Below are 21207 nucleotides of genomic sequence, written 5' to 3'. Positions count from 1 at the left end.
CCCCTATGCCGCGCACCCGGGCGTCCACACGCTCTGCGTGGGGTCATCAAAAGGCGCCGTTTACAAGAGCGCCAAGGATGCCGTGCACTGAGGGGGCGCGACAGCACCAGCGTCATGGCGGCTGCGCTGTCGCCACCCCTGTCGTGGGGAGTGCCGGGGGACCCCGCGCTACTTGAGGAGAGTAGCGAGGGGCTTAAGGTAAGTGGGGAAAGGCCCGAAGATGGTGACACCAGGTTTTCCGTAGCCTCATATTTAAGAAGACCTTCATAGAAGCCATTTTTTACATTGTTGGGCGGCCGAAAATTTGATTGCGTATTCAATTTCTATGCCTATTTCTATTTCATCACTTTCACTATCAAGAAAGGCTCAGAGCAACTAACATCAATAACGTCAACGTGTTATCACAACATACAAATATAACAATAAACGATAAAACAACTTAGTGATAAAAACCTAGAACCTTCAAAACAACTCCACGATCAGGAAAACTGAAAAAGACACTGGCCCATTCTGCAACCCACAAATAAAGTGTCTTGAGGCTGCAATATAAAAAGTTTTCTGCAAGAACTCTGCACAGCTTTAAGGCCAAAACGCTTTGGAAACGCTCTATTGCAGCCCAAAATGGTTTTATTTGAAAACACTAAACTAGTGATCCCCCCCCCCCCCCGAAATGGTTTCAAAGTATTTCCTGCTTGCTGTGTGGAGAAAAGGAAACGTTTTATTTCTTCAGTCAGATTTTTGAAACCCTCACTTTTTTTTGTTTGCTGCTTGCCACCCACCATTTTCTGCCACTGCCTGCTGTCCGCCATTTTGTAAAGTTTCCTATGGACATTTTTGTCATCTAGCATTGCAGCTGCCCACCATTCCCATCATCGCTGTGTCCTAATACGCTCAGTGATGCATGCCAATTATGCAAATGTGTCATTTTTCCATTTTTTAAAAAAAAATTCATGTGAGGTATTTTTGAAGCGACGTAGACATGATATCAAATTTAACTTCACAGGGGATATCAATCAGTGAGAGAGGGAAGACAAAGCTCAAAACCAAACAATTGAAGCTGAGATATAGCTGTGGCTGCCTCAACCATAGGCCTGGCAGAATATCTCAGTTTTGCAGGCCTTGCAGAATTCAGCAATATCCTGCAGGGCCCATATCTCATGGGCCACACCCTGCAGATCTCATTCAACAGAGAGTCCTTCCAGGCTGCGGCCAGAGGTGAAAAGCCCTTGGCTCTGGTTGAGGACAGCTGAATGTCTCTAGGACCAGGGACCACCAGTCGGTTTTCATCAGTTGAGCATAATGCCCTCTGGGAAGTATATCGGGAGAGGCTATCCCACAGGTAAAACAGTCCCAGATTATTTTAGGCTTTGAAGGTCAACACCAAAACGTTGAACCTCATTCGCAGAGGTGGGATCCAGCAGGTTCTCACAGGTTCCCGAGAGTAGGTTACTAATTATTTGTGTGTGCCAAGAGGGGGTTACTAATTGGTGATTTTGCCACATGATTTTTGCCTTAGTTACGCCCCTCCTCCACTCCTCAGCAGTAGCGCGCAGAACTTGAAGCAGTCTAGCAGGAGGTGCACTGGTGTGTGTGGCAGCCTGCGCCTGCGTGCATTCGTTTCCCACCCAAGGACCGGCGCAGCAACTGCGTCCTTGCCACAGCCCCGCCCAGGAATGCCCAGACCCAGGAATCCCCAGCCATGCCCCATCATGCCCCGTCCAGCCCCATTGGTGCTACTCCACAGTTTGAATCCCACCACCATGGGAACCTGTTACTCAACTTTTTGGATCCCACCACTGCTCATTCGATGTTCAGCTGGGAGCCAGTGCAGCTAACAGCACACAGGTTGAATGTGCAATCTTGATCACGTCCCTATTCTTGATAATAGTCTGTTTAGCTATAAGCTACTCAAGTGGTCTGAAATTTTAAACAGGAACTCTACTGTTTTGCTCCAACCAGGCACAGGCAGTAGAAACCTGCTAATCTGATCTGTGCCCATTATAGTAAATGCTTTGAGTCTGGAGAGACTTGTTGAGGACATTCACTGGATTTTGGAGGGCTTTCTGGTTGCACCTCTCTGGAGTTGCACCTACTAGGTAAGGGCAAAAGTTCTGGCAGCCAGACACAGTATATTTGGGTGACAGGAAGAAGCTACAGTTTGCTCTCCATCCCCCACCCCATATAGACAGTGATCATGCCTGCCCTGCTAGGAACAGAAGCAAAATGTTTGCTAGGGCAAACTCATGGGCAGGCAAGGCTGCAAAGACCCAGGGCAAACAGAAGGCAGGACCCGGGTTGCCTCTCTCCCACTGATTGGCAGACTACCTGTACTGCAGGGGATGGAGCAAAATCTTCGCTTGTCCAGACTGGCAGGCAGGCAGGCAAGCCTGAAAAGATGTAGGGCAAACAGAAGGCAGGACCCAGGTTGTCTCTCCCTCACTGATTTTGACAGCCCATCTGAACTGCAGGTTGGAGGGGAACAGAGGCAGAGCTCAAGGACCCCCTATGCAATTTGCAGGCAGTTCACCTATGCCGTAGGGATGGAGTGCAAAGGTTTTGCTTGTACAGACTGGCTGGCAGGTACAGTTGTGGAGATAAAAGATGATTCCTGCTTGCCCTGCAAATTGATGGCAATAGAAGCAAAAGATTGATCCTCCCATAGTGGTAGTAAACACATGACTCATACATATAGAAGACACAAGAACCATCAGTGGTGACAAAGAATTAGATCATCTCTGTACGTGACCAAGGACAATTAATTTGGGATCAGAGAACTCTGGGGGCAATTCCGCACACAAGTAAAATAGGTTCGACCCAGTTCCCTGAGAAGGGTACTGACCTAGGTCGAAGCCATTGTTGTTCCCCACTGCAACCAGCTTGATTCCAGCTTGGAAGGCTGAATCATCCTGTGCCTCTTCGCCGCTCCATTCCGATTGGCTACTGTTCTATGGCCATGTTCCGTCTATCCCCACACACATTATTTAAAAAACTGCCACAGGAATGGAGGGACGAAGGTGGCCTTTTTTGATTGGCCAGCTGTACGCATGCCCGAAACACTCAGCTGTGATTGGCTGAATGGGGGACTCCTGGCACCAGAGATTCCGCACTTTACTGGAATCGAGCAGAGTTCGAGCGTGGTTCCCTGAAAAAGTAGTAGTTCCCAACTGGAGTCGGAAATTGGACCGTTACACGGGGCGAAGCTGGTACAAAACCACGTCGATCCCAGTGGTTGTGTGGAGCACTTAGGTCGAACGCAGCTCGAACTTAGGTCAATAACGCAAGTGCGGAATCAACCTGGGGTACCTTAATTGTACTTCAAGCTCATGAGGAGGGCCCTAAAATGTATGTCCACTCATTTTGTGGAAAGTCTTTTGGGTGTGTATATTGTGTGGGTTTATTTTTCGACAAAATCGGAAAGTGCTTCCTCCCCAGTAGATTATTTTACTATGGGGCACTACTGTTTATTTTTTCCCTGCCAAGTTTTAATCCTAAAACTGAGCTGACCTCAAGGAAAAATGCTGAAAGAAATGGAGTAGAGCAAGGTAAGGCATGGAATAGAAAAGGATTTAACTCCCTTTGCTGACTCATTTATGTAACAACATACACGCTCCCACCCTCACACCCACACTTGCGGATCCCAGGAAATGAGAAAAAAACCTGTCTCCCATGCAAATTCAATCCCCCCATGCAAGTGCCAGTTTTAATCATGTATAAAATGGGGATGCATTCTCTATTTTTTTGAATAGCATCTCCATTTATTGTGTCGGATGAAAAAGAAACAGATGGAGTGCCTCACCCATTCACCTGTGATGGCTTCCAGTTTTCAATACTCACAAAAACACTTTCCTCACCAAAGGAAATGGAGTTCTCAGCTGTGTAGCTTGAGAATATCATCTTTTTGTCCCTACAAATTGTTTGAATGCTCCTGAGCTCGTGAGTCAGTCTTCCAGTCTATCACTTCAGTTTGACAGGGATGCAGAAGGACTGTTCTTTATTTATTTACAGTTTTTTACAGCGACTCCCTTTTAAAATCTCCTTCCCATGCAGCAATTAATTTCAGTGATCTGGGACACATTTCCCATCTTATCACATCTATTTTTAAAAGGTTTTTTTTTTCTTGAGTGATGCTGTTAATCTGAGAAGACAACATCAGCTTTTACCAGCTTGGGGGAAATGGTGTGGATTGGTTGATTGGCTGGGTTCCCAAAAGCCACGTGGGAGTTTTGTGACAACGGTGAACATTCAGAGCCCTCTTGCGTCTAGCACAGACCTCTCTTGAAATCCCCAGCAAACCATATCAGCAGTGTTTAAAGCAGAGCCACTCTGGTAAGATGAGAAGGTCTATGGTCTTCTTGCACTTACTGTAGCCTCCTACCACTTTTGGAAAAGAATACTCTCCACAAGATGTTCTTTCCATAGGAAGGTTTTACTTTTGCAGTTGCAAGGTTACACAAGTCTATTCTATACAAGACTATAATACTATACAGAACTCTTCAGCAATAACAAAGTTCAACACACACTCTCAACTTAGACTCTATCTCATACTTCCCCCCCCCCGCCGCCCATGCAACAGCCTCTCATTGGTCTACAGCATAGGTATCAAACTCACAGCCCTCCAGATGTTATGGACTACAGTTCCCATCATCCCCTGCCAGCATCATGCTGGCAGGGGATGATGGGAACTGTAGTCCATGACATCTGGAGGGCTGTGAGTTTGACACCTGTGGTCTTGAGTCACAGTTGAACTCACCAATCATGTTAAAGGTTAATTGCCACTTCACCCTAGACTGACTGTCTACGGCCTCTGTGTTGGGCAAACTTCTGCTAACGTAGAAGATGACCTTCTTGTGAACCTTTACTCTCTTTTTCATATGTAATGACAAACCACTCCCAAGATCCAGAGGAATCTGGAAAACACAAGGAGAAAGAAAACTGGAATTAGGTGTACACAGAAACAGATGTGTGCTGTAATGTCTGGCCTTTGAGGCTACTTTAGGGTTGCCAACCTTCAGCTAGTAGTAGCTGAAGATCTCTTGGGATTTCAACTGATATCTAGGCGACAGAGATCAATTCGCCAGGAGAAGATGACTGATCTGGAAAGGGGACTCTATCACATTACATCTCATTGAGTTGCTCCCCACCCCAAACTCTGCCTTCCCCAGGCCCTACCCCCAAAATCTCCAGGCATTTCCTAACCCAGAGCTCCTGTGTTTTATTGATTGATTGATAAAACCGATACGCCAACTTTCCAGATGCTTGATCAAGGTGGCTTACAACTTGAACAGTAAAAAAAAGGGCCATTAAAGAGCACAGACATAGAAACAAGCCCACATGTTAAAAACAAGGCAAGGCATAAAAGCAGCGTGAAACAAAGAAAGAGCAGCAGTCTCAAATGTTATTGACACCACACATTTTCCAGAAGATTCATGTAGCTGTTAACAACACTGGGAATAGGATAAGCCTCTTTTGGATACAGTAGCATAAATACCATGGAGCCAAGCCACAGTCCTCCAGTACCACCATCTAGCATTGGTCAGTTAAGTAAAAATGGAACCACCAGAGCACAGTGCTCCCCACCCCCAACCCAGAAAGACTATACAGAAGGAGACCATGGTCAATGGTATCAAAAGAAGAAGGGGAGAATTTGGATTTATACCCCGCTTTTCTCAACTGTAAGGAGTCTCAAAATGGCTTACAAATACCTTTCCTTCCTCTCCCCGCAACAGACACCTTGTGAGGTAGGTGGGGCTGAGAACTGTGAGTAGCCCAAGACCACCTTTCATTGACCATCAGCCAAGGATTTTATCAACATCCTGCTCATCTATATATACGTGAAACCTATCAACAGAAGTTGTGTTTTAAAAGCATCAGACATTGGTATCCTTCTATACCACTAGTGGATCTCTTACTCCATTACAGAGACTTGATATTATTTTATTTGGGATCCTCTGTGTATGTATTGTTAATTGTTTTATTGTTGTTGTTGTTGTTTATAATATGTATGTTTTTGTTGTTGATTAAAGAGTTGTGGTTCCGTATATAAATGTTTAAGTGTACCATTAAAATAGATTTGTATAGTTCGCACTAGAGCCAGACAGGTTCTTTTCCTTTCTTTAAACAAGATGCTGTCTCTGGCTCACCATATATATATATATATATTTTGCAATAGCCCAAGACCACCCAGCAGCTTCATGTGTAGGAATGGGGATACAAATCCAGTTAACCAGATAAAAGTCCACTGCTCACGTGTAGGAGCGGGGAATCAAACCTGGTACTCCAGATTAGAGTCTATGCTTTTAACCACTACACTGTGCTACTTTGGGAATAGGGATGTCAGCTTACAGGTGGGACCTGGGAATTCCTTGCAATTACAGTCATCTCCAGACTACTGGGATCACTTCCTTTGGAGAAAATAAATGCTTTGGAGGGTGAAATCTATGGCACTGTACCCCACTGAGGTCCCTGTTCTTCCCAGACTCCATCCCCAAATCCAGACCTGTAGCGAGGGGGAATGTGTGTGCCCTGCACCCCTGCCACACCACCGCCTGCCACGCCCCGGAACATCCCCGTCACACCCCGCACCGGCGCACACACAGTACAAGACGGCCCTTCTGTCCCCTGGGTGCTACGCCACTGCCCAAATCTCCAGAGGTTTCCCAAGTTTAGGCTAAATGAGCCCGGTGGTGCTGAGTGACAAATTGCAGTACTGTAGTCCAAGCTCTGCTCAGGAATTAAGTTCGATCTTGATGGAAATCGGTTTCAGGTAGCCAACACAAGGTTGACTCAGCCTTCCATTTTTCCAAGGTTGGTAAAATGAGTACCCAGCTTGCTGGGGGTGAAGTTTAGACAACTGAGGAAGACAATTGGCAAAACCACCTCGTAAAAACACTCTGCCTTGGAAAGATTATGACATGAGGTCACCCCATGGATCAGTAATGACCTGGTGCTTGCATAGGGGACTACTGTTAACTCTTTTTTAAAGTTAAACTCCAGTACCTTGCAGATTGCTGAAACGATTAATAAGGCAGTCAGTTTGGGGGCACCCAAAGGAATTGGCTAACATAAATAGCTCGATGAAGGCTGTCATACTCAACGAGCCATGCTGACTTCACCAGCTTTTGTACGAAAATAAATTTAGAAGGTCAAGGAAATAAATAATAATAATTCATGGGGTTTAATAGCCCCTTTCATCCTTAAAACACTTTACACACTTTGCTAAGAATTTGGATATGACGTGATTGGAGCCAAAGAAATACAGAAATGGAATCGGAGTCTCAAAACATTTAAGGGGGGTCTGGCAGTACAACAAGATGCAGAAGACAGAAGAGGAAGGGGAAACTTGAGGGTGGGATGGCGTGGCCAGAATTGAAAGCCTTCAAAGAAGAAGAGATTAGAAAACAAAGTGTCTTCTGGTCATCACCGTTTCTGCATTAATTATGCCAGTGGATTCACAAGACCATTCGCATGATCTTGTGCAGGTAGAACCAAGGCTGCTGCGACCTGCAAAGCCTCCAACGGGTTGTCCCGCTCACCTACCTCTCCTCCCTGAGCAGCTCTAGACAGCTGGAGGGACACGCCCATGCTGCCCTCCGACCTCTGGGGGTCAAAGGGCAGCATGAGAATGTCTCTCCAGCCATCCAGAGCTGCACAAAGAGGAGAGGTAGGTGAACGGGAACACCGGAGGGGCCAAAAGCGGCGCCCTCACACCGGTGCACTTTGCACCGCACTGGCGGGAAGATGCCGCTTTTGAAAAATCTCGCTCAGAGACCGAGTTTCAAAAGCAGAGTCTTCACACCGCTGGGGGGGAGGTGAGCATGGCAGCCAGCTGTGCTAACAGTGCCCCAGGGACAGTGTTTTTATTGTCCTTAGGGTGCTGTTTTACGCCCGTGCGAAAACAGCCGAAGAAAAATGCTCTTGGAATATCACTAAGGGATGCTTATGGGACAGGCTAGTGGATTTTATAGTGGGAGACTAGGGTAGGAAAGAAATAAGGCAGAACCAGAAAGACAGAGACTAGTATCTGTGCAGAAGATTTAGAAGATGCCTGAGTGTGTTGCCTTACCAGAACCGACTTCAGTTGGTTTGTAAGAAAAAATCTGGCAGATAAAGTCACTAAAATTTTAAAGTCACCAGACTCCACTAGTTTCTCTGTTCACATGTTTATTTTGTACATTATAAACTCAATAGTCTTGCCACATTTATTTGCAAATGTGGATTTGGTTTGAAATGGGACTTAAGCATGCACCGTAATTTATGCATGGGCCACACTGCATCCAAGGGAGGGAGTTCCCAACTTGCTCCCAAGTGTGGCTTCTTTTCCGAGTAGCTGCCTGCCTAGGTTGGACATGGAGGGTAGAAGGAGAAATGACATGAAATGATCCCTTGCAGGTGCTATTCATTCCAACAAGCAAACACACAGAGTGCCTTATACTTGCCCTCACAGCAGTGGGCCAGGTTGGAAACCCAGGTGTCAAACTCGGGGCCCTCCAGATGTTATGGACTACAGTTCCCATCATCCCCTGCCAGCATGATGCTGGCAGGGGATGATGGGAACTGTAGTCCATAACATCTGGAGGGGCGCGAGTTTGACACCTATGCATGCCATCCACAGGTGCTCAAAACAGGGGAACTTTCACTGCTATGGACAACCATTCTGGCCTTTGGGCTTCCACAAAAATCAATAGGATCAAATAGATTATCCAACGAATGCCTCCAGTGGCACCATGATCGGTTCTACATGGAGGGTGGAAATAAAAAGAAAGAGAAGTAAGAGGGAGATGAGATCTGTTGGACTACCATTGCTTCTATGGGGTGGGGAGCTCTGGGGATGAACTTTGCTTTTCTTTGCTTCTTTTTCTTCGCAGGTGCTTATCTGAATCCTGCCCTTGAAGTTCTGTGGTTGAATATGATGACTCTCAGGCTGGACTCTTGCTGTTACTTTGGTTCACATTGGGAGGGGGGGGAGGATTACCACAACATATTATCAACAGTTTTGGCGCCTTCACGCCAGAACTGTCTTTCGCTGTTACTCTCATGTCGTCAATAAAATCCTTGAATCCATCGACTGAGTTATTGTTTGAACCTGGAGTTTGACAGCTTGCCTCAACCAAAGCCTGGTGGAATAACTCCATCTTACAGGCCCTGTGACAGGCCCTGTGGGGTCCAGATCTCAGTTGACAGAGTATCCCATCAGGCTGCAGCCAGTTCTGGCCCAGGCTGTGGACAACTGGATATCTTTCTGCCCAGGGATCACCACTAAGTTGTCCTTCATACAGCAAAGTGCTCTCTTGAAGGAGTATTTAGAGAGGCAGTGCTTCAAGGGCCAAGCTCCCACACCACTCAGGGCTTTGTGGAAGTCACACACATTTATTGTCGAAGGCTTTCACGGCCAGAATCACTGGGGTGCTGTGTGGTTTCCGGGCTGTATGGCCGTGTTCTAGCCAGTTCCTTCTCCTGGCCCCGTTTAGCCTGCATCTGTGGCTGGCATCTTCAGAGGATCTGAATCCTCTGAAGATGCCAATACAGGTGCAGTAACATCAGGGGAGGAGAAGCTCTTAAACACGCCAATACACTCCTTGCTCCAAGCTCTACTCACACATTTGTTCTTGTCCATGGGACTCAGCTCTGTTTCTTTGTTCTGTAGACTTCTAGATTGGAATTGAAATTGACTGCAACAGTTCAGAACCAACGCTCGGCTTCATGGCTTCACGTTCACACAAGGCAAGAAGTTGATTTCCGCCATTGAGAGGAGGGACCGGATGTTTTCCACTAGGTGGAGAGCTGCTTTTGAAATTGGAGAAAGGGCTTTTTTGTTTGCATGCACTCTCTCTGTTTTAAATGACTGACATTTGTGGATGAAGTTGATCATTGCCCTAAAAATATATATATAAATGTATGGTGTGCCACTCGTCTGCCTGGCTTTTTATAAGAATTGATGGCTGTAAATGCCAGCGAACCAAATGCCAAATGCTGGCTCACCCACCAATCTCCTCACCCTCCACCCCACAATCACCATGTATTGCCTCCCCATATTCCTCTCTTGTTTTTAAAAAGCAGTATATGAACGTTCGCGTATGTATTTGATACTGTCCCAGCTTATAACCCGTGGTGGGATTCAGCCGGGTTCATACGCCCGGCTTTAAAATTTTGAACCCGGTTGTTAAAATGGTTAACATGTAAACAACCACTTGTTAAATTATTTGAATCCCGCCACCGGAACCGGTTGTTAAATTATTTGAATCCCATCACTGCTTATAACTACTATTTCGCACTGACCAGATTCAATACTTCGCTGAGCACCAAACTCTTTGGAAGATTTTCTAATATTCTGTTTGAACAAAGTTTCTGCCCCTGTGATTCCCAAACCCCAAAGATTGCCATCTTCTTAGCCTTCTCTTAGGCAATGACAGAAATGTCACATAGCTACCAAATATATATATTTATGGCCCTGAGATTTCAAGATAGCCACCTAGACTCAGGATGATTATTATTTTCAAACCCTCAGTTCCTTTCTTACTTGAGATTGCTCATCATTTTTTTAACCTTTGCTGATGATTTGTTAATTCCTTTAAATGAGAGAGATTGTAAGGGTGTTTCAGGGGGGGGGTGGGTTGGTTTTACAATGTTTTTTCTACTTTATGTAAACTCCTGTATTATATATAATTTTGGTTTGTCTGAAAACCTCATGAGTTAAACTGGCACTTCTGTCAATAAACTAGAGGAGGAGGAGGAGGAGGAGGAGGAGGAGGAGGAGGAGGAGGAGGAGGAGGAGGAGGAGGGAGGAGGAGGAGGAGGAGGAGGAGGAGGAGGAGGAGGAGGAGGAGGCGGAGGAATTTGGATTTATACTCCACCTTGGATTTATACCGCCAGCAGGGTACAGTGGTTAAGAGCAGTGGACTTTGATCTGGAGAACCAGGTTTGATTCCCCGCTCCTCCACATGAGCAGCAGTCTCTTATGGTGAACTAGGCTTGCTTCCCCACTCCTACAAGCAAAGCCTGCTGGGTGACCTTGGACCAGTCACGGTTCTCTCAGAACTCTCTCAGCCCCGCCTGCCTCACAAGGTGCTTGTTGTGGAGAGAGGAAGAAAAGGTGATTGTAAGCCATTTTTGAGACTCCTCACATGAAAGAGAAGCAGGGTATAAAAACTAACTCCTCCTCCTCCTCTCCCTTCTCCTTCTCTGAAGGCTCTCATGTACATTCCTGCACAAAAAACAATGGCACCAGAGGTGGGATCCAGCAGGTTCTCACAGGTTCCCGAGAGTAGGTTACTAATTATTTGTGTGTGCCGAGAGGGGGTGACTAATGGGTGATTTTGCCACGTGATTTTTGCCTTAGTTACACTCCTCCTCTCAGCAGTAGGCGCAGAACTTGAAGCAGTCTAGCAGGAGGTGCACCGGTGTGCGTGGCAACCACCTAAGCCTGCATGCATTACGTTCCACGCCCAAGGGACGGTGCAGTGGCTGCGTCCTTGCCACAGCCCCGCCCAGGAATGCCCCGCCCCTGCAATACCCAGCCACGCCCCCGTCGTGCCCCACCCAGCCCCAGTTTGAATCCCACCGCCATGGGAACCTGTTACTAAAATTTTTGGATCCCACCACTGAATGGCACCAATTAAGCAAGTCCATCCAAGGGGGGAAGGTAGGGATATATTTCCATAGGACAGGTGTCCCCAACCTTTTTGAGCTTGCAGACACATTTGAAATTCTGACACAGCATAATGGGCACAGCCACAAAATGGCTGCCATAAAATGGCTGCCACAGAGAGAGAAAGGAGGGGTATAAATCCAATCTCTTCTTCTTCTCTCCTGTAAGAAGTCTCAAAGCAGCTTACCAGCTCCTTCCCTCCCTCTCCCCACAACAGACACCTTGTGAGACAGAGGAGGCTGAGAGCATATATTTATAAGCACATATTTGCTTAGGTGGGTAACCATGTTAGTCTGAAGCAGAAGGGGGGGGGGGAAGTCCAGTGGCACCTTTAAGACTTCTTCAGATACCAAATTATCCGAAGTGTGCATGCATACAAAAGCTTATACCAAGAATAAAACTTTGTTGGTTTTAAAGGTGCCGTCGGACTCATATATTTGCTCATTCAACACCTTATTAATTAAAAGGAAAACTTTCAAGAAATGATATATTGGTCTGGGGCTGGGGAGATTTCATGATGATATATTGGAGGGTGGGAAGGATTCGGTCAGCACTGGGCAGTGTCAACTTTAGCTGCAAGCTCAAATGGGCTGTGTTTTTTTTCCAGAGCTCAGTCGATGACTAGAATAAGGATATTTGGACTGAACACATTTCCATATCGACTCACCACTATATATTTTTATATACTTCCCTGACAGTCCATCTTTCTCGCTGAGACGCGAGGTAGATCCCACAATGGAAACCGGCGCACTCAGAGTAAGAATAATACAATCAACAGTGCGATAAAACAGGGCTACAAAATAATGAGAGAGGACACAAAAAATAGGACGCTACACATAACAGTATAATAAACACAACAATCAATAAAACACGCCTGGATTACAAAATTACAGAAACAGTGCTGCAGTAAAATGGACAAAGCAATGAGAACTGTCTCCAAACCTGGATGCTATTACCAGGAGGCCCTCTTGGAGCCACCCTGAAAGTCTGATGCCTCTATCTTCAAAAATGTGCAGCCTGCCTCCACACTCAGAAATTCCCCATTGGCTACAATGGAGCAAAGTCACAGCAAAACAAAGAATCTTGGGCAAATTTCTTGGGGTGCCTGGAAGGGGTGTATTTTAAAGCTAGTAACACCAAATTTTCAGGGTATCATTTGTTAACCATTCTTATGATGCCACCTAAGTTTGGTGAAGTTATGTTCAGGGGACCAAAGTTATGGTCCCTCAAATGGGTAGCCCTCATCTCAGGTTAGCTCCCATTGAAAACAATGGGGGCACCCCCCTTTGGGGGTCCATAACTTTGCTCCCCCGAACCAAACATCACCAAATTTGGGTGGTATCATCAGGACCAGTCTGGATGGTACCCTGAAACTTTGGTGCCTTGCTATACTTAAAATGTACCTGCAATCAGACGTGAAAAACACTTAAAACATTTAGAAAACACACAAGCGACCCTGAAATGTTGAAGCCCCATGCATTGACCAAAGGGGAAGCCGGAACATAGGGTACCCCCTGTCCCTAGGCAGGAACGCCACTGCCGCCCTGAGTCCTCTGGGAATAGGGTGGTAAAGAAAACAAACAAACAAACGTCAAGTGCATACTGGTTCTAGTGGGTTTTTTCGGAATTTCACAGATGTTAGTATGACTTTAATTTAAAAGGCCCTCCAATAACATTCCATTTTCTACATGGTGTACAATAACAGCAGTCTGGGAGCCTGTCTGATCAGGGGGCAAAAGAGAGTGCTCAGGTATGGGCAGCTGTCAATCTGCTTCCTGCTTGGCAGGGCTTTGGTTAGCATCTCTTTTCTGCCCATAGATTGCTGTCCATAGGAGCTGATCTGAAGCTCTCTTTGCGCAGCAGCAACAGGGTCACTAAAAAAGATACAGGAGCACTATATGCTGCATTTGCCATCTTGATGTTCAGCAGAAACATTATATTTGTCAAGTTACTTTAAATCTCTTGGGCAGGGAGGAGGCACCAGAGAAATGCTTATTTCCAGACTATAGTGATGCAGGACTCCTGATGTCACCATTCTGGATAATGCCAATCTCTAGGTGGGACCTGGGGATCTTTTGGAATTGCAGCTCATTTCCAGACGACAGGGATCAGCTTTCCTGGAGAAAATGAACGCTTTGGAGCCAGGCCAGAGTGAGGGGGAACTGTGCCCAGGGCGTGCATGTGCCCTGCGCCCCTGCCATGCCCCGGAATGCCCCCACCATGTCCCTACACTGATGCACGTCTGGGGCATCACACACCCACCCATCCCCTTGGCGCTACGCCACTGCTTTGGAGGCTGTAGTGTTTCATTCCACGGTCTCTGATTTCCACAGGCTCCATTCCTAAATCTCCAGAAGTTCTCCAACCTAGTACTAGTAACCATACCTCCCATCCCCCTCTGGTGGTAACAAGGGACCTACTCTGCACCCAGTTCTATATTCTCTGGCCCATGTGTGTTAAAAAAACCCCTCTGGTATCCTTTGCTTTCTGGAGGATTCTAGAGGAGCATCCTTTAATTGTTACAGATGTGTATCTCATAGGGTTGCCAGTTCTGGATTAGGAAATACCTGGAGATTTCAAGGGTGGAGCCTGAGGAAAACAGAGTTTGTGGAGGGGAACAAATTCAGCGGGGTATAGTGCCATAGAGCACTCCCTCCAAAGCGGCCATTTTGTCTACATAGGGCAGTGGTGGCGAACCTTTGGCACTCCAGATGTTATGGACTACAATTCCCATCAGCCCCTGCCAGCATGGCCAATTGGCCATGCTGGCAGGGGCTGATGGGAACTGTAGTCCATAACAATCCTAGAATGCTCATAAGAGTTCTCCTACCAGGCTATAGGGGATCTGATCTTTGTTGCCTGGAGATCAGTTGTAATAGCAAGAGATCTCCAGCCACCCCCTGGCGGTTGGTAAACCTAGTATCTCAAGACTCCGATCTACACGCTGTGAAAGTTAGAAGGAGTTACTGGAAACAAGGGAAGAAATTCTATCAATCAAATGAGAAATATAGATCCCCAATATGCCAGAGATCTGACCACTGAATTTTGCAGTCTTGACATTCCAGAACTTCTTGAAGCAGTAACTTTGCATATGATTACCAAAGCCAGGCTGGTCTTTGCTAAGAGATGGAAGCAAATATAACTAGCTCCCAAACTCAGGGCTGATGAAAGAAAAAGAAACTTAGCTGGATTCCACATGGTAAAAATATAACTGGCTGGTGAAACTAATGACCTAGCAGATTATATTCATTATGGTCAAAGGTGACGCAGAGAACAGACTTTGAAGCAAGAGGTATGTGTGTGTGGGGGGGGGGGTTATTAATTTCACAGGGTTTTACATTTTGGGCATACATGCCTGCCCTGTACCAATTATATGGTCTTTTTTATTATGTATCTCTTCCTAGCGCATCAAGTAAATAAATATGAGATCACTGGATTTTCGACAGAGCCTTAGTTCCCGGTATTTCCGCCCCTTGCAGGGTAGGGCTTATTTATTTGGTTGTTTGTTTGTTTCATTGTATTGCATTTTGATTTGATTTAATAGCTCACCCTCCCCAGCCAAGGCTGGGCTCAGGGCAGCTATTTGTACTCTGCCCTTTGTATGCTGATGGGCTCCGGGTTGCTTCCAGCATAACAAAATACAATCCCCATAACAACAAGAAGTTAAAAACCCAGATGGGTGGCAGTCCATCATGGCAGGGGCTTAAGACAAGGGCTGAGAGAGCTCCCCCAATACCAGCAGCATTGCCCTGGACTGTCAGTATCTAGCTGGTCTTTCCACCTGAGCCCCTCAGAGAATTGCTGCCCAGGGAGAGACAGAGGCTTTGCTGGCACTCAAGGGAAGAACAGAACTGTCCCCATTTTGGGAGATACAGATTTCTCTGCTGTTACCTCTTCTCTGTGTCAGCCGCTGGGATCTGGATTCCTGGCAAATTGTTCTTAGCTCCCCTTTGGCTCCTTGTGGGGGTGGCTTCTCAAAGACGCTTACAGTTTTGTTTGTGTGTGTGGGAAGTGCCGTCACGTCACAGCCGACTGTAGCCACCCAGCCCACACAGAGCCCACCCCAACACATTTCAGACTTTGAGCTGGGGCTGGGGTTAAAACCAGGAGAGAGCCGGTACCAAAATAATAAAAAGGAAGTAGAAGGGGGGAAGGAGGAGGGAGGCACCACTGTGAATGGAGTAACCCGCAGGCCCGGGTACAGAGGGGGGTCTTAGCCAGGCACCTAGACTCCTGCAGAGTTTCCCAGATTCCAGTCCAACACCCCATGGTGCAGAGAGGTAAGCTGCAGTACTCCAGTCAAAGCTCTGTTCATGACCTGAGTTCGATCCCGACGGAAGTTGGTAGCTGACTCAAGGTTGACTCTAAGAAGCAAGCCTTTATTGGCATAGACAACAGTACATCAGTAATAAAAAACAGATTAAAAAGCATATACAATACAGGACATAAATGTTAGGTCGAAAGAAATCTACTGGCGTTTAGTAATTTCCAGGAGAAAATCTGCCACTATCATACAGAGAGAAGGATCAGGGTTGTCCAACAAGTAGTGTAATCTAATTAAATCAGGGAGATGGGGTAAATGTAAAGGAAATTAGAGATTCCACATACTTGGATCTTTGATTTCCTTGGATCTGAGAACAGTGTAGTAATTGGTGGAGCCAGGCTAGAGGATTCAACTGAGCCATCGTTAAATGGGTACAATATTTTAGCCTTTTCTTGCTTTTTTTTAAATCTGCCATGTAACAAGGCAGAAGGCATAACATTAAACCTGACGAGCATTATGGCTCTCCTTTGAACAGGGTTTATTAAGCAATACAGGTAGTGTGCCAAGTGGCCCCATTCAAATGGGAGAGAAAAATACAGGGGGGGAGCACGTTTTCTTGGCTGCGGTGATTAGGGTAGAGAACTCTCTATCCAATAGTTGACCTTTTAATTTCCTATAAGCTTCTGAATAGGACAAAGGGCAAAGTGAATCCACTGATAGTCCGATAGAGGCCATTTTTTCTTCAATTATGGAAAACCAGGGGTTGGAATGGGTGTCAGAGAGCAGACGGTGGCAAGGTTGACTCAGCCTTCCATCCTTCCGAGGTCAGTGAAATGTGTACCCAGTTTGCTGGGCAGGGCCGGAGTGAAGGGGAACTGCACCCGGGGCACGCATGCGCACTGTGCCCCCGCCACGCCCTCGCACCGGCACGTGCCCACTGCATTGTGCACACCCTGCCCCCTTGGCACTACGCCACTGTTGCTGGGCTTAAAGTGTAGACGACTGGGGAAGGCAGTAGTAGACCACCCCATAAACATAGTCTGCCTAGTAAACATCATGATGTGGTGTCATCCCTCCCATGGGTCAGTAATGACCTGCTGCTTGCAAAAGAAACTACATTCATTCATTCATTCATTCATTCATTCATTCATTCATTCATTCATTCATTCATTCATTCATTTATTGTTTAGATTTTTATACCGCCCCATCCCCAAGGGGCTCTGGACGGTGTACAACATAAAATCTCAGTACAATCAAGCCAACACAGTTTTAAATATAATTGCTAAAACCTTTAAAAACAGCAATAAGAACAGTAAGAGGCGTCCGACAAAACCCCATATTGAAAATCCTCCCCAAGAGGGAGGGACAGCGAGTCCCATTAAATAAAGAGGGGCCCAGATGTAAAGAGCCAAAGGGGGGGGGGCACCTTCAGCGGCTGGTCCAACGCCTTACCACTACACCGCACAGGCTTCCTCACAGTTATATTTAGGCCACTGAATTTACTGGCCCTGTAGCTGGGATCCACTTTCTCCATCTATCTGAAACAGTTTTGAGCAGCAAAACAAGGAGAAAACTCTCTCTCCCCTGCCTGCCTGCCCCCTCCCTCACCCGATCCTTTGAAACACAGAGAAGAAAGAACGGAAGAAATGCAGTTGGGCCAGGAGGGGTTAATCTTCTATCCCATATGGTTCAGTGGAACAGTCCAAAAAATCCTTTCTGACAAATCGCCTGTGAAAAAAAGGGGGGTGGGGAGGGAAACAGTGTCTCGTGCGTAGTAATGATTTCTAAAGAGTTTCTAGCACCCAAATGGCAGAAACTATTAGCAAAGCAAATTGTATTGTGTGCATAATTCACACCAGAGAGTCCAGCTCTCCATTATTCATGCAAGCTGAATCTCCCCCCCCCCTCCCATGATGCACGTCACCCCTTCCGGGTGTTGCAGCCCACCCCCACCCAATCCCACCACCACCGCCCCTTGCACAAGGCCAGATTTCTGCTCCCAATTCTGGACAGTTCTTGGTTCCTTTCACCATTCCCTGTCTCCTGTTAGAGGTTAGAAATGCTGTCCCAGCCTCTCTGAACAGCTGGGCTGCCTAGAAAACATTTGCTTTATTGAAAAGCACTTTAGCTTCTGTCTCTCCAAAGCTTTATTGCCTTCTGCACAGGCTGCTCCTGGGCCCAGAGCTTTTATGAGCAGGGAATGGGTTTCCTTGCTCTTGAACAAATGTGAGCGAGAAGCGGCACGCAGAACACATACGCGGGCCCAACCCTGCACTGTTTGCCTTGGGAATCTTGCCTCTCCCAAACTTTCTTGTCTCCATTGTAGAGATTCCTCTTCTGGACTTCCCACGGGCTGAGGAACCTGACTTAGATGGGTTTTTGGAGTCCCCAAATTACTTCCCGTGAGATGACAATACACATCCAAAATCCCTAGGGCAGTGATGGCGAACCTATGGCACGGGTGCCAGTGGTGGCACTCAGAGCCCTCTCTCTGGGCACGCGCAGGCAGAGTGCCCCCTCCAGACATCTAGGCTGGCCTGGGCCGCTGGGCTCGATTATTAGCATTAAACCTAAGACCTAGTTTTGAGGGAGGAGTGTAGGTAACCCTGTTAAGCGCTGTTAAACTAAAGCGCAATCCTTTACCTGGGAGTAAGCTTGGTTGCTGGCAATGGGGCTTGCTTCTGAGTAAACCCTCCTAGGGTCGTGATTCACCCGTTGGAAGAGTTGCACGGTTGCTTCAAAGCAAAGCCGCTGACTACCACCAAGCTTACTCCCGAGTAACGCATGCCTCGGAGCCAACCGTTTTTTCTAAACTAAAACCTCAGTATTCAGGTTAAATTGCCGTGTTGGCACTTTGCGATAAATAAGTGGGTTTTGGGTTGCAATTTAGGCACTCGGTCTCGAAAAGGTTCGCCATCACTGCCCTAGGGCTTTCCCCTTTCTCATCTTCTGATCCAAGGCCCAGGAATGGAGGGGCAACAAACCCTAAGCGGGACAGAAATGTGTGTATGAAGGTGGGGGGGTCCACACAAAGTTAGCTCAGGGCAGCAGATATGAGACTTCCAATAGCAAAGCGGTTGTGCTTGTTGGTATTAGTCTACTTCTGATGGCATTCTTCTGGTAGTTATAAGCCACGCCCATGACTACAAGGAGCAGCAGCAGCGTAGTGGTTAAGAGCAGGTGTACTCTAATCTAGAAAACCGTGTTTGATGCCCCACTTTGCCGCTTGAGCTGTGGGGGCTAATCTGGGGAATTCAGACTAGCCTGTGCACTTCAACACACGCCAGCTGGGTGACCTTGGGCTACTCACAGTTCTTCTGCGCTCTCTCAGCCCCACCTACCTCACAGGGTGTTTGTTGTGAGGGAGGAAGGGAAAGGAGTTTGTGTCTGAGTCCCTTTGATTCTCCTTATAGGAGAGAAAGGGGGAATATAAATCCAACTCTTCTTCTTCTTCAAACACCCCTCTGACTTTTGCCTGCACATTTTCTAGCATATCATTAGGACCATAAAGACTCTCTTTTATTGTTTTTTTAAATTGTACTTTTATTGTTGGAAACCCCCTGAGCCCACAAGGGGAAAGGCAGCCTATAAGCTCAATAAAATAAATAAAATAAAATTGGCTTTATAGACCAAATGAAGGCTGAGATTCTCGGGAAGCTAAATTCTGAGAGTTTTAAGCATGTTGCATTTGCTCCATTTAATGTACAAAGTGCTCTTTGGTGGCAACTTTAGTGGCAGAGAACTCAGATATAAGTGACTCTATTTGAGTAAGTGGTGACTGAAGCCCCTTTCATTCTGAAGCAACCGAAGGAGTCATACAGTGGGACAAGGATCTCAGCCATCTTATAGCAGGTCCTTGAAGATGCCGACTGCCCTGGCACCCAACTTCATGGGTTACCAGTGAAGAATTAACTGAGTTTCTCAGCCCAGCTCAAATCTCTTTCCTAACCTCCTGACCTGCCATCAAATGGTGAGCGCCCCTGATAGCTATCTGTCCTTTCCCATTTTTATTTTGTGTGTGGGTGTATAACTTTTATAGGAATGGAAGACAGATAATGGAGATGCCACCAAAGGGAAGGTTTTCAGTTGAGCCTTTAAATGACTTCTGTAAACAACACATAAAAAAAAAGTAAGTAGCACTGAGATAGGTTGGGGAAGTTTTCCCCTGCAAAAATAGCCAGGCAACAAAGAAGGAGAGAAAATAAGAACCCTCCACTGGACTAGCTGGATTCAAATGGGCAAATGATCCCAGGAAGGGGAGAATCTGGGGAAGATCCTGTTGGTTATCAGCAGCTGAATACGGTCTTGCAGAGTTTGTTATCTACTTTGATGCTGCCTATAAACCCAAGATGTGCCCTCAGGGAAAGTGTTAAAGGACTCTACTTCTTCTGCTCTTAGCCTTGGGGTCAAGATTAGAACAGAGCAGAAGATCAGCAAACTGAAAAAGACCACCTGCTTCCCCTCTCTTTCTGGTTTTCTTCTCCTTTTTTGGTTGTTGTTGTTTGGTTATTTTTGTTTTGTTTTGCATTTATATTGTTAACCAGTGGTGGGCTCCAAAAATTTTAGTAACAGGTTCCCATGGTGGTGGGATTCAAACTGTGGCATAGTGCCAATGGGGCTGGGCAGGGCACAACGGGGGCGTGGCCAGTCATTCCGGGGGCATGGCATTCCTGGGTGGGGCTGTGGCAAGGACGCAGCCGCTGCGCCAGTCCTTGGGCAGAAAACGAATGCACGCAGGCGCAGGCTGCCACGCACGCCGGTGCACCTCCTGCTAGACTGCTCCAAGTTCTGCGCGCTACTGCTGAGAGGAGGGGCGTAACTAAGGCAAAAATCACGTGGCAAAATCACCCATTAGTAACCCCCTCTCGGCACACACAAATAACTAGTAACCTGCTCTCAGGAACCTGTGAGAACCTGCTGGATCCCACCTCTGCTGTTAACCATTGTGGCTCCTGCCCCTGCTAGGGAGAAATGCAGAATATAAATATATAGGGGAGGAGTGTTACTGCAGATTCTGGCCAGTGGAAATAATGCGCTGGAGAAACAGACACAATGAGGAAGGGGTGGAGATTCTTTAAGATGGGATTGCCATCCCTGTGCCTGCAAAAGGCCCGGAGATTTTGGGGGTGATGCCTAGGGAGGGCAGAGTTTCAGGATTATCCTTACTTGCAGGATAATGGTCTAGGAATGTCCCCAACCTCTATTGTCCTTACCATACTGATTATGAAAATTCCTTGACTGGCACAAAGTATGTGACATCACTTCCAAGTAGAAAGTTAACTGATGTGTTGTCACTTCT

General features: G+C 46.7%; 1 long non-coding RNA gene across 1 annotated transcript in view; it reads right to left on the bottom strand.

Moving 5' to 3' along the window:
* Window positions 1-4794: 4794 nt before the first annotated feature.
* LOC125443694 overlaps window positions 4795-21207 on the bottom strand; it is a 56215-nt gene continuing 39802 nt past the window's right edge. The window contains exon 3 of the long non-coding RNA XR_007246161.1: window positions 4795-4907. This is a non-coding gene — a long non-coding RNA (uncharacterized LOC125443694). The remainder of the gene's footprint in view (window positions 4908-21207) is intronic.

Source organism: Sphaerodactylus townsendi, linkage group LG14 (genome assembly GCF_021028975.2).
Source record: "Sphaerodactylus townsendi isolate TG3544 linkage group LG14, MPM_Stown_v2.3, whole genome shotgun sequence".
NCBI lineage: Eukaryota > Metazoa > Chordata > Lepidosauria > Squamata > Sphaerodactylidae > Sphaerodactylus > Sphaerodactylus townsendi.
The sequence above is the reverse complement of the archived record's forward strand: the minus strand, read 5'-3'. Positions and strand labels throughout refer to the sequence as shown.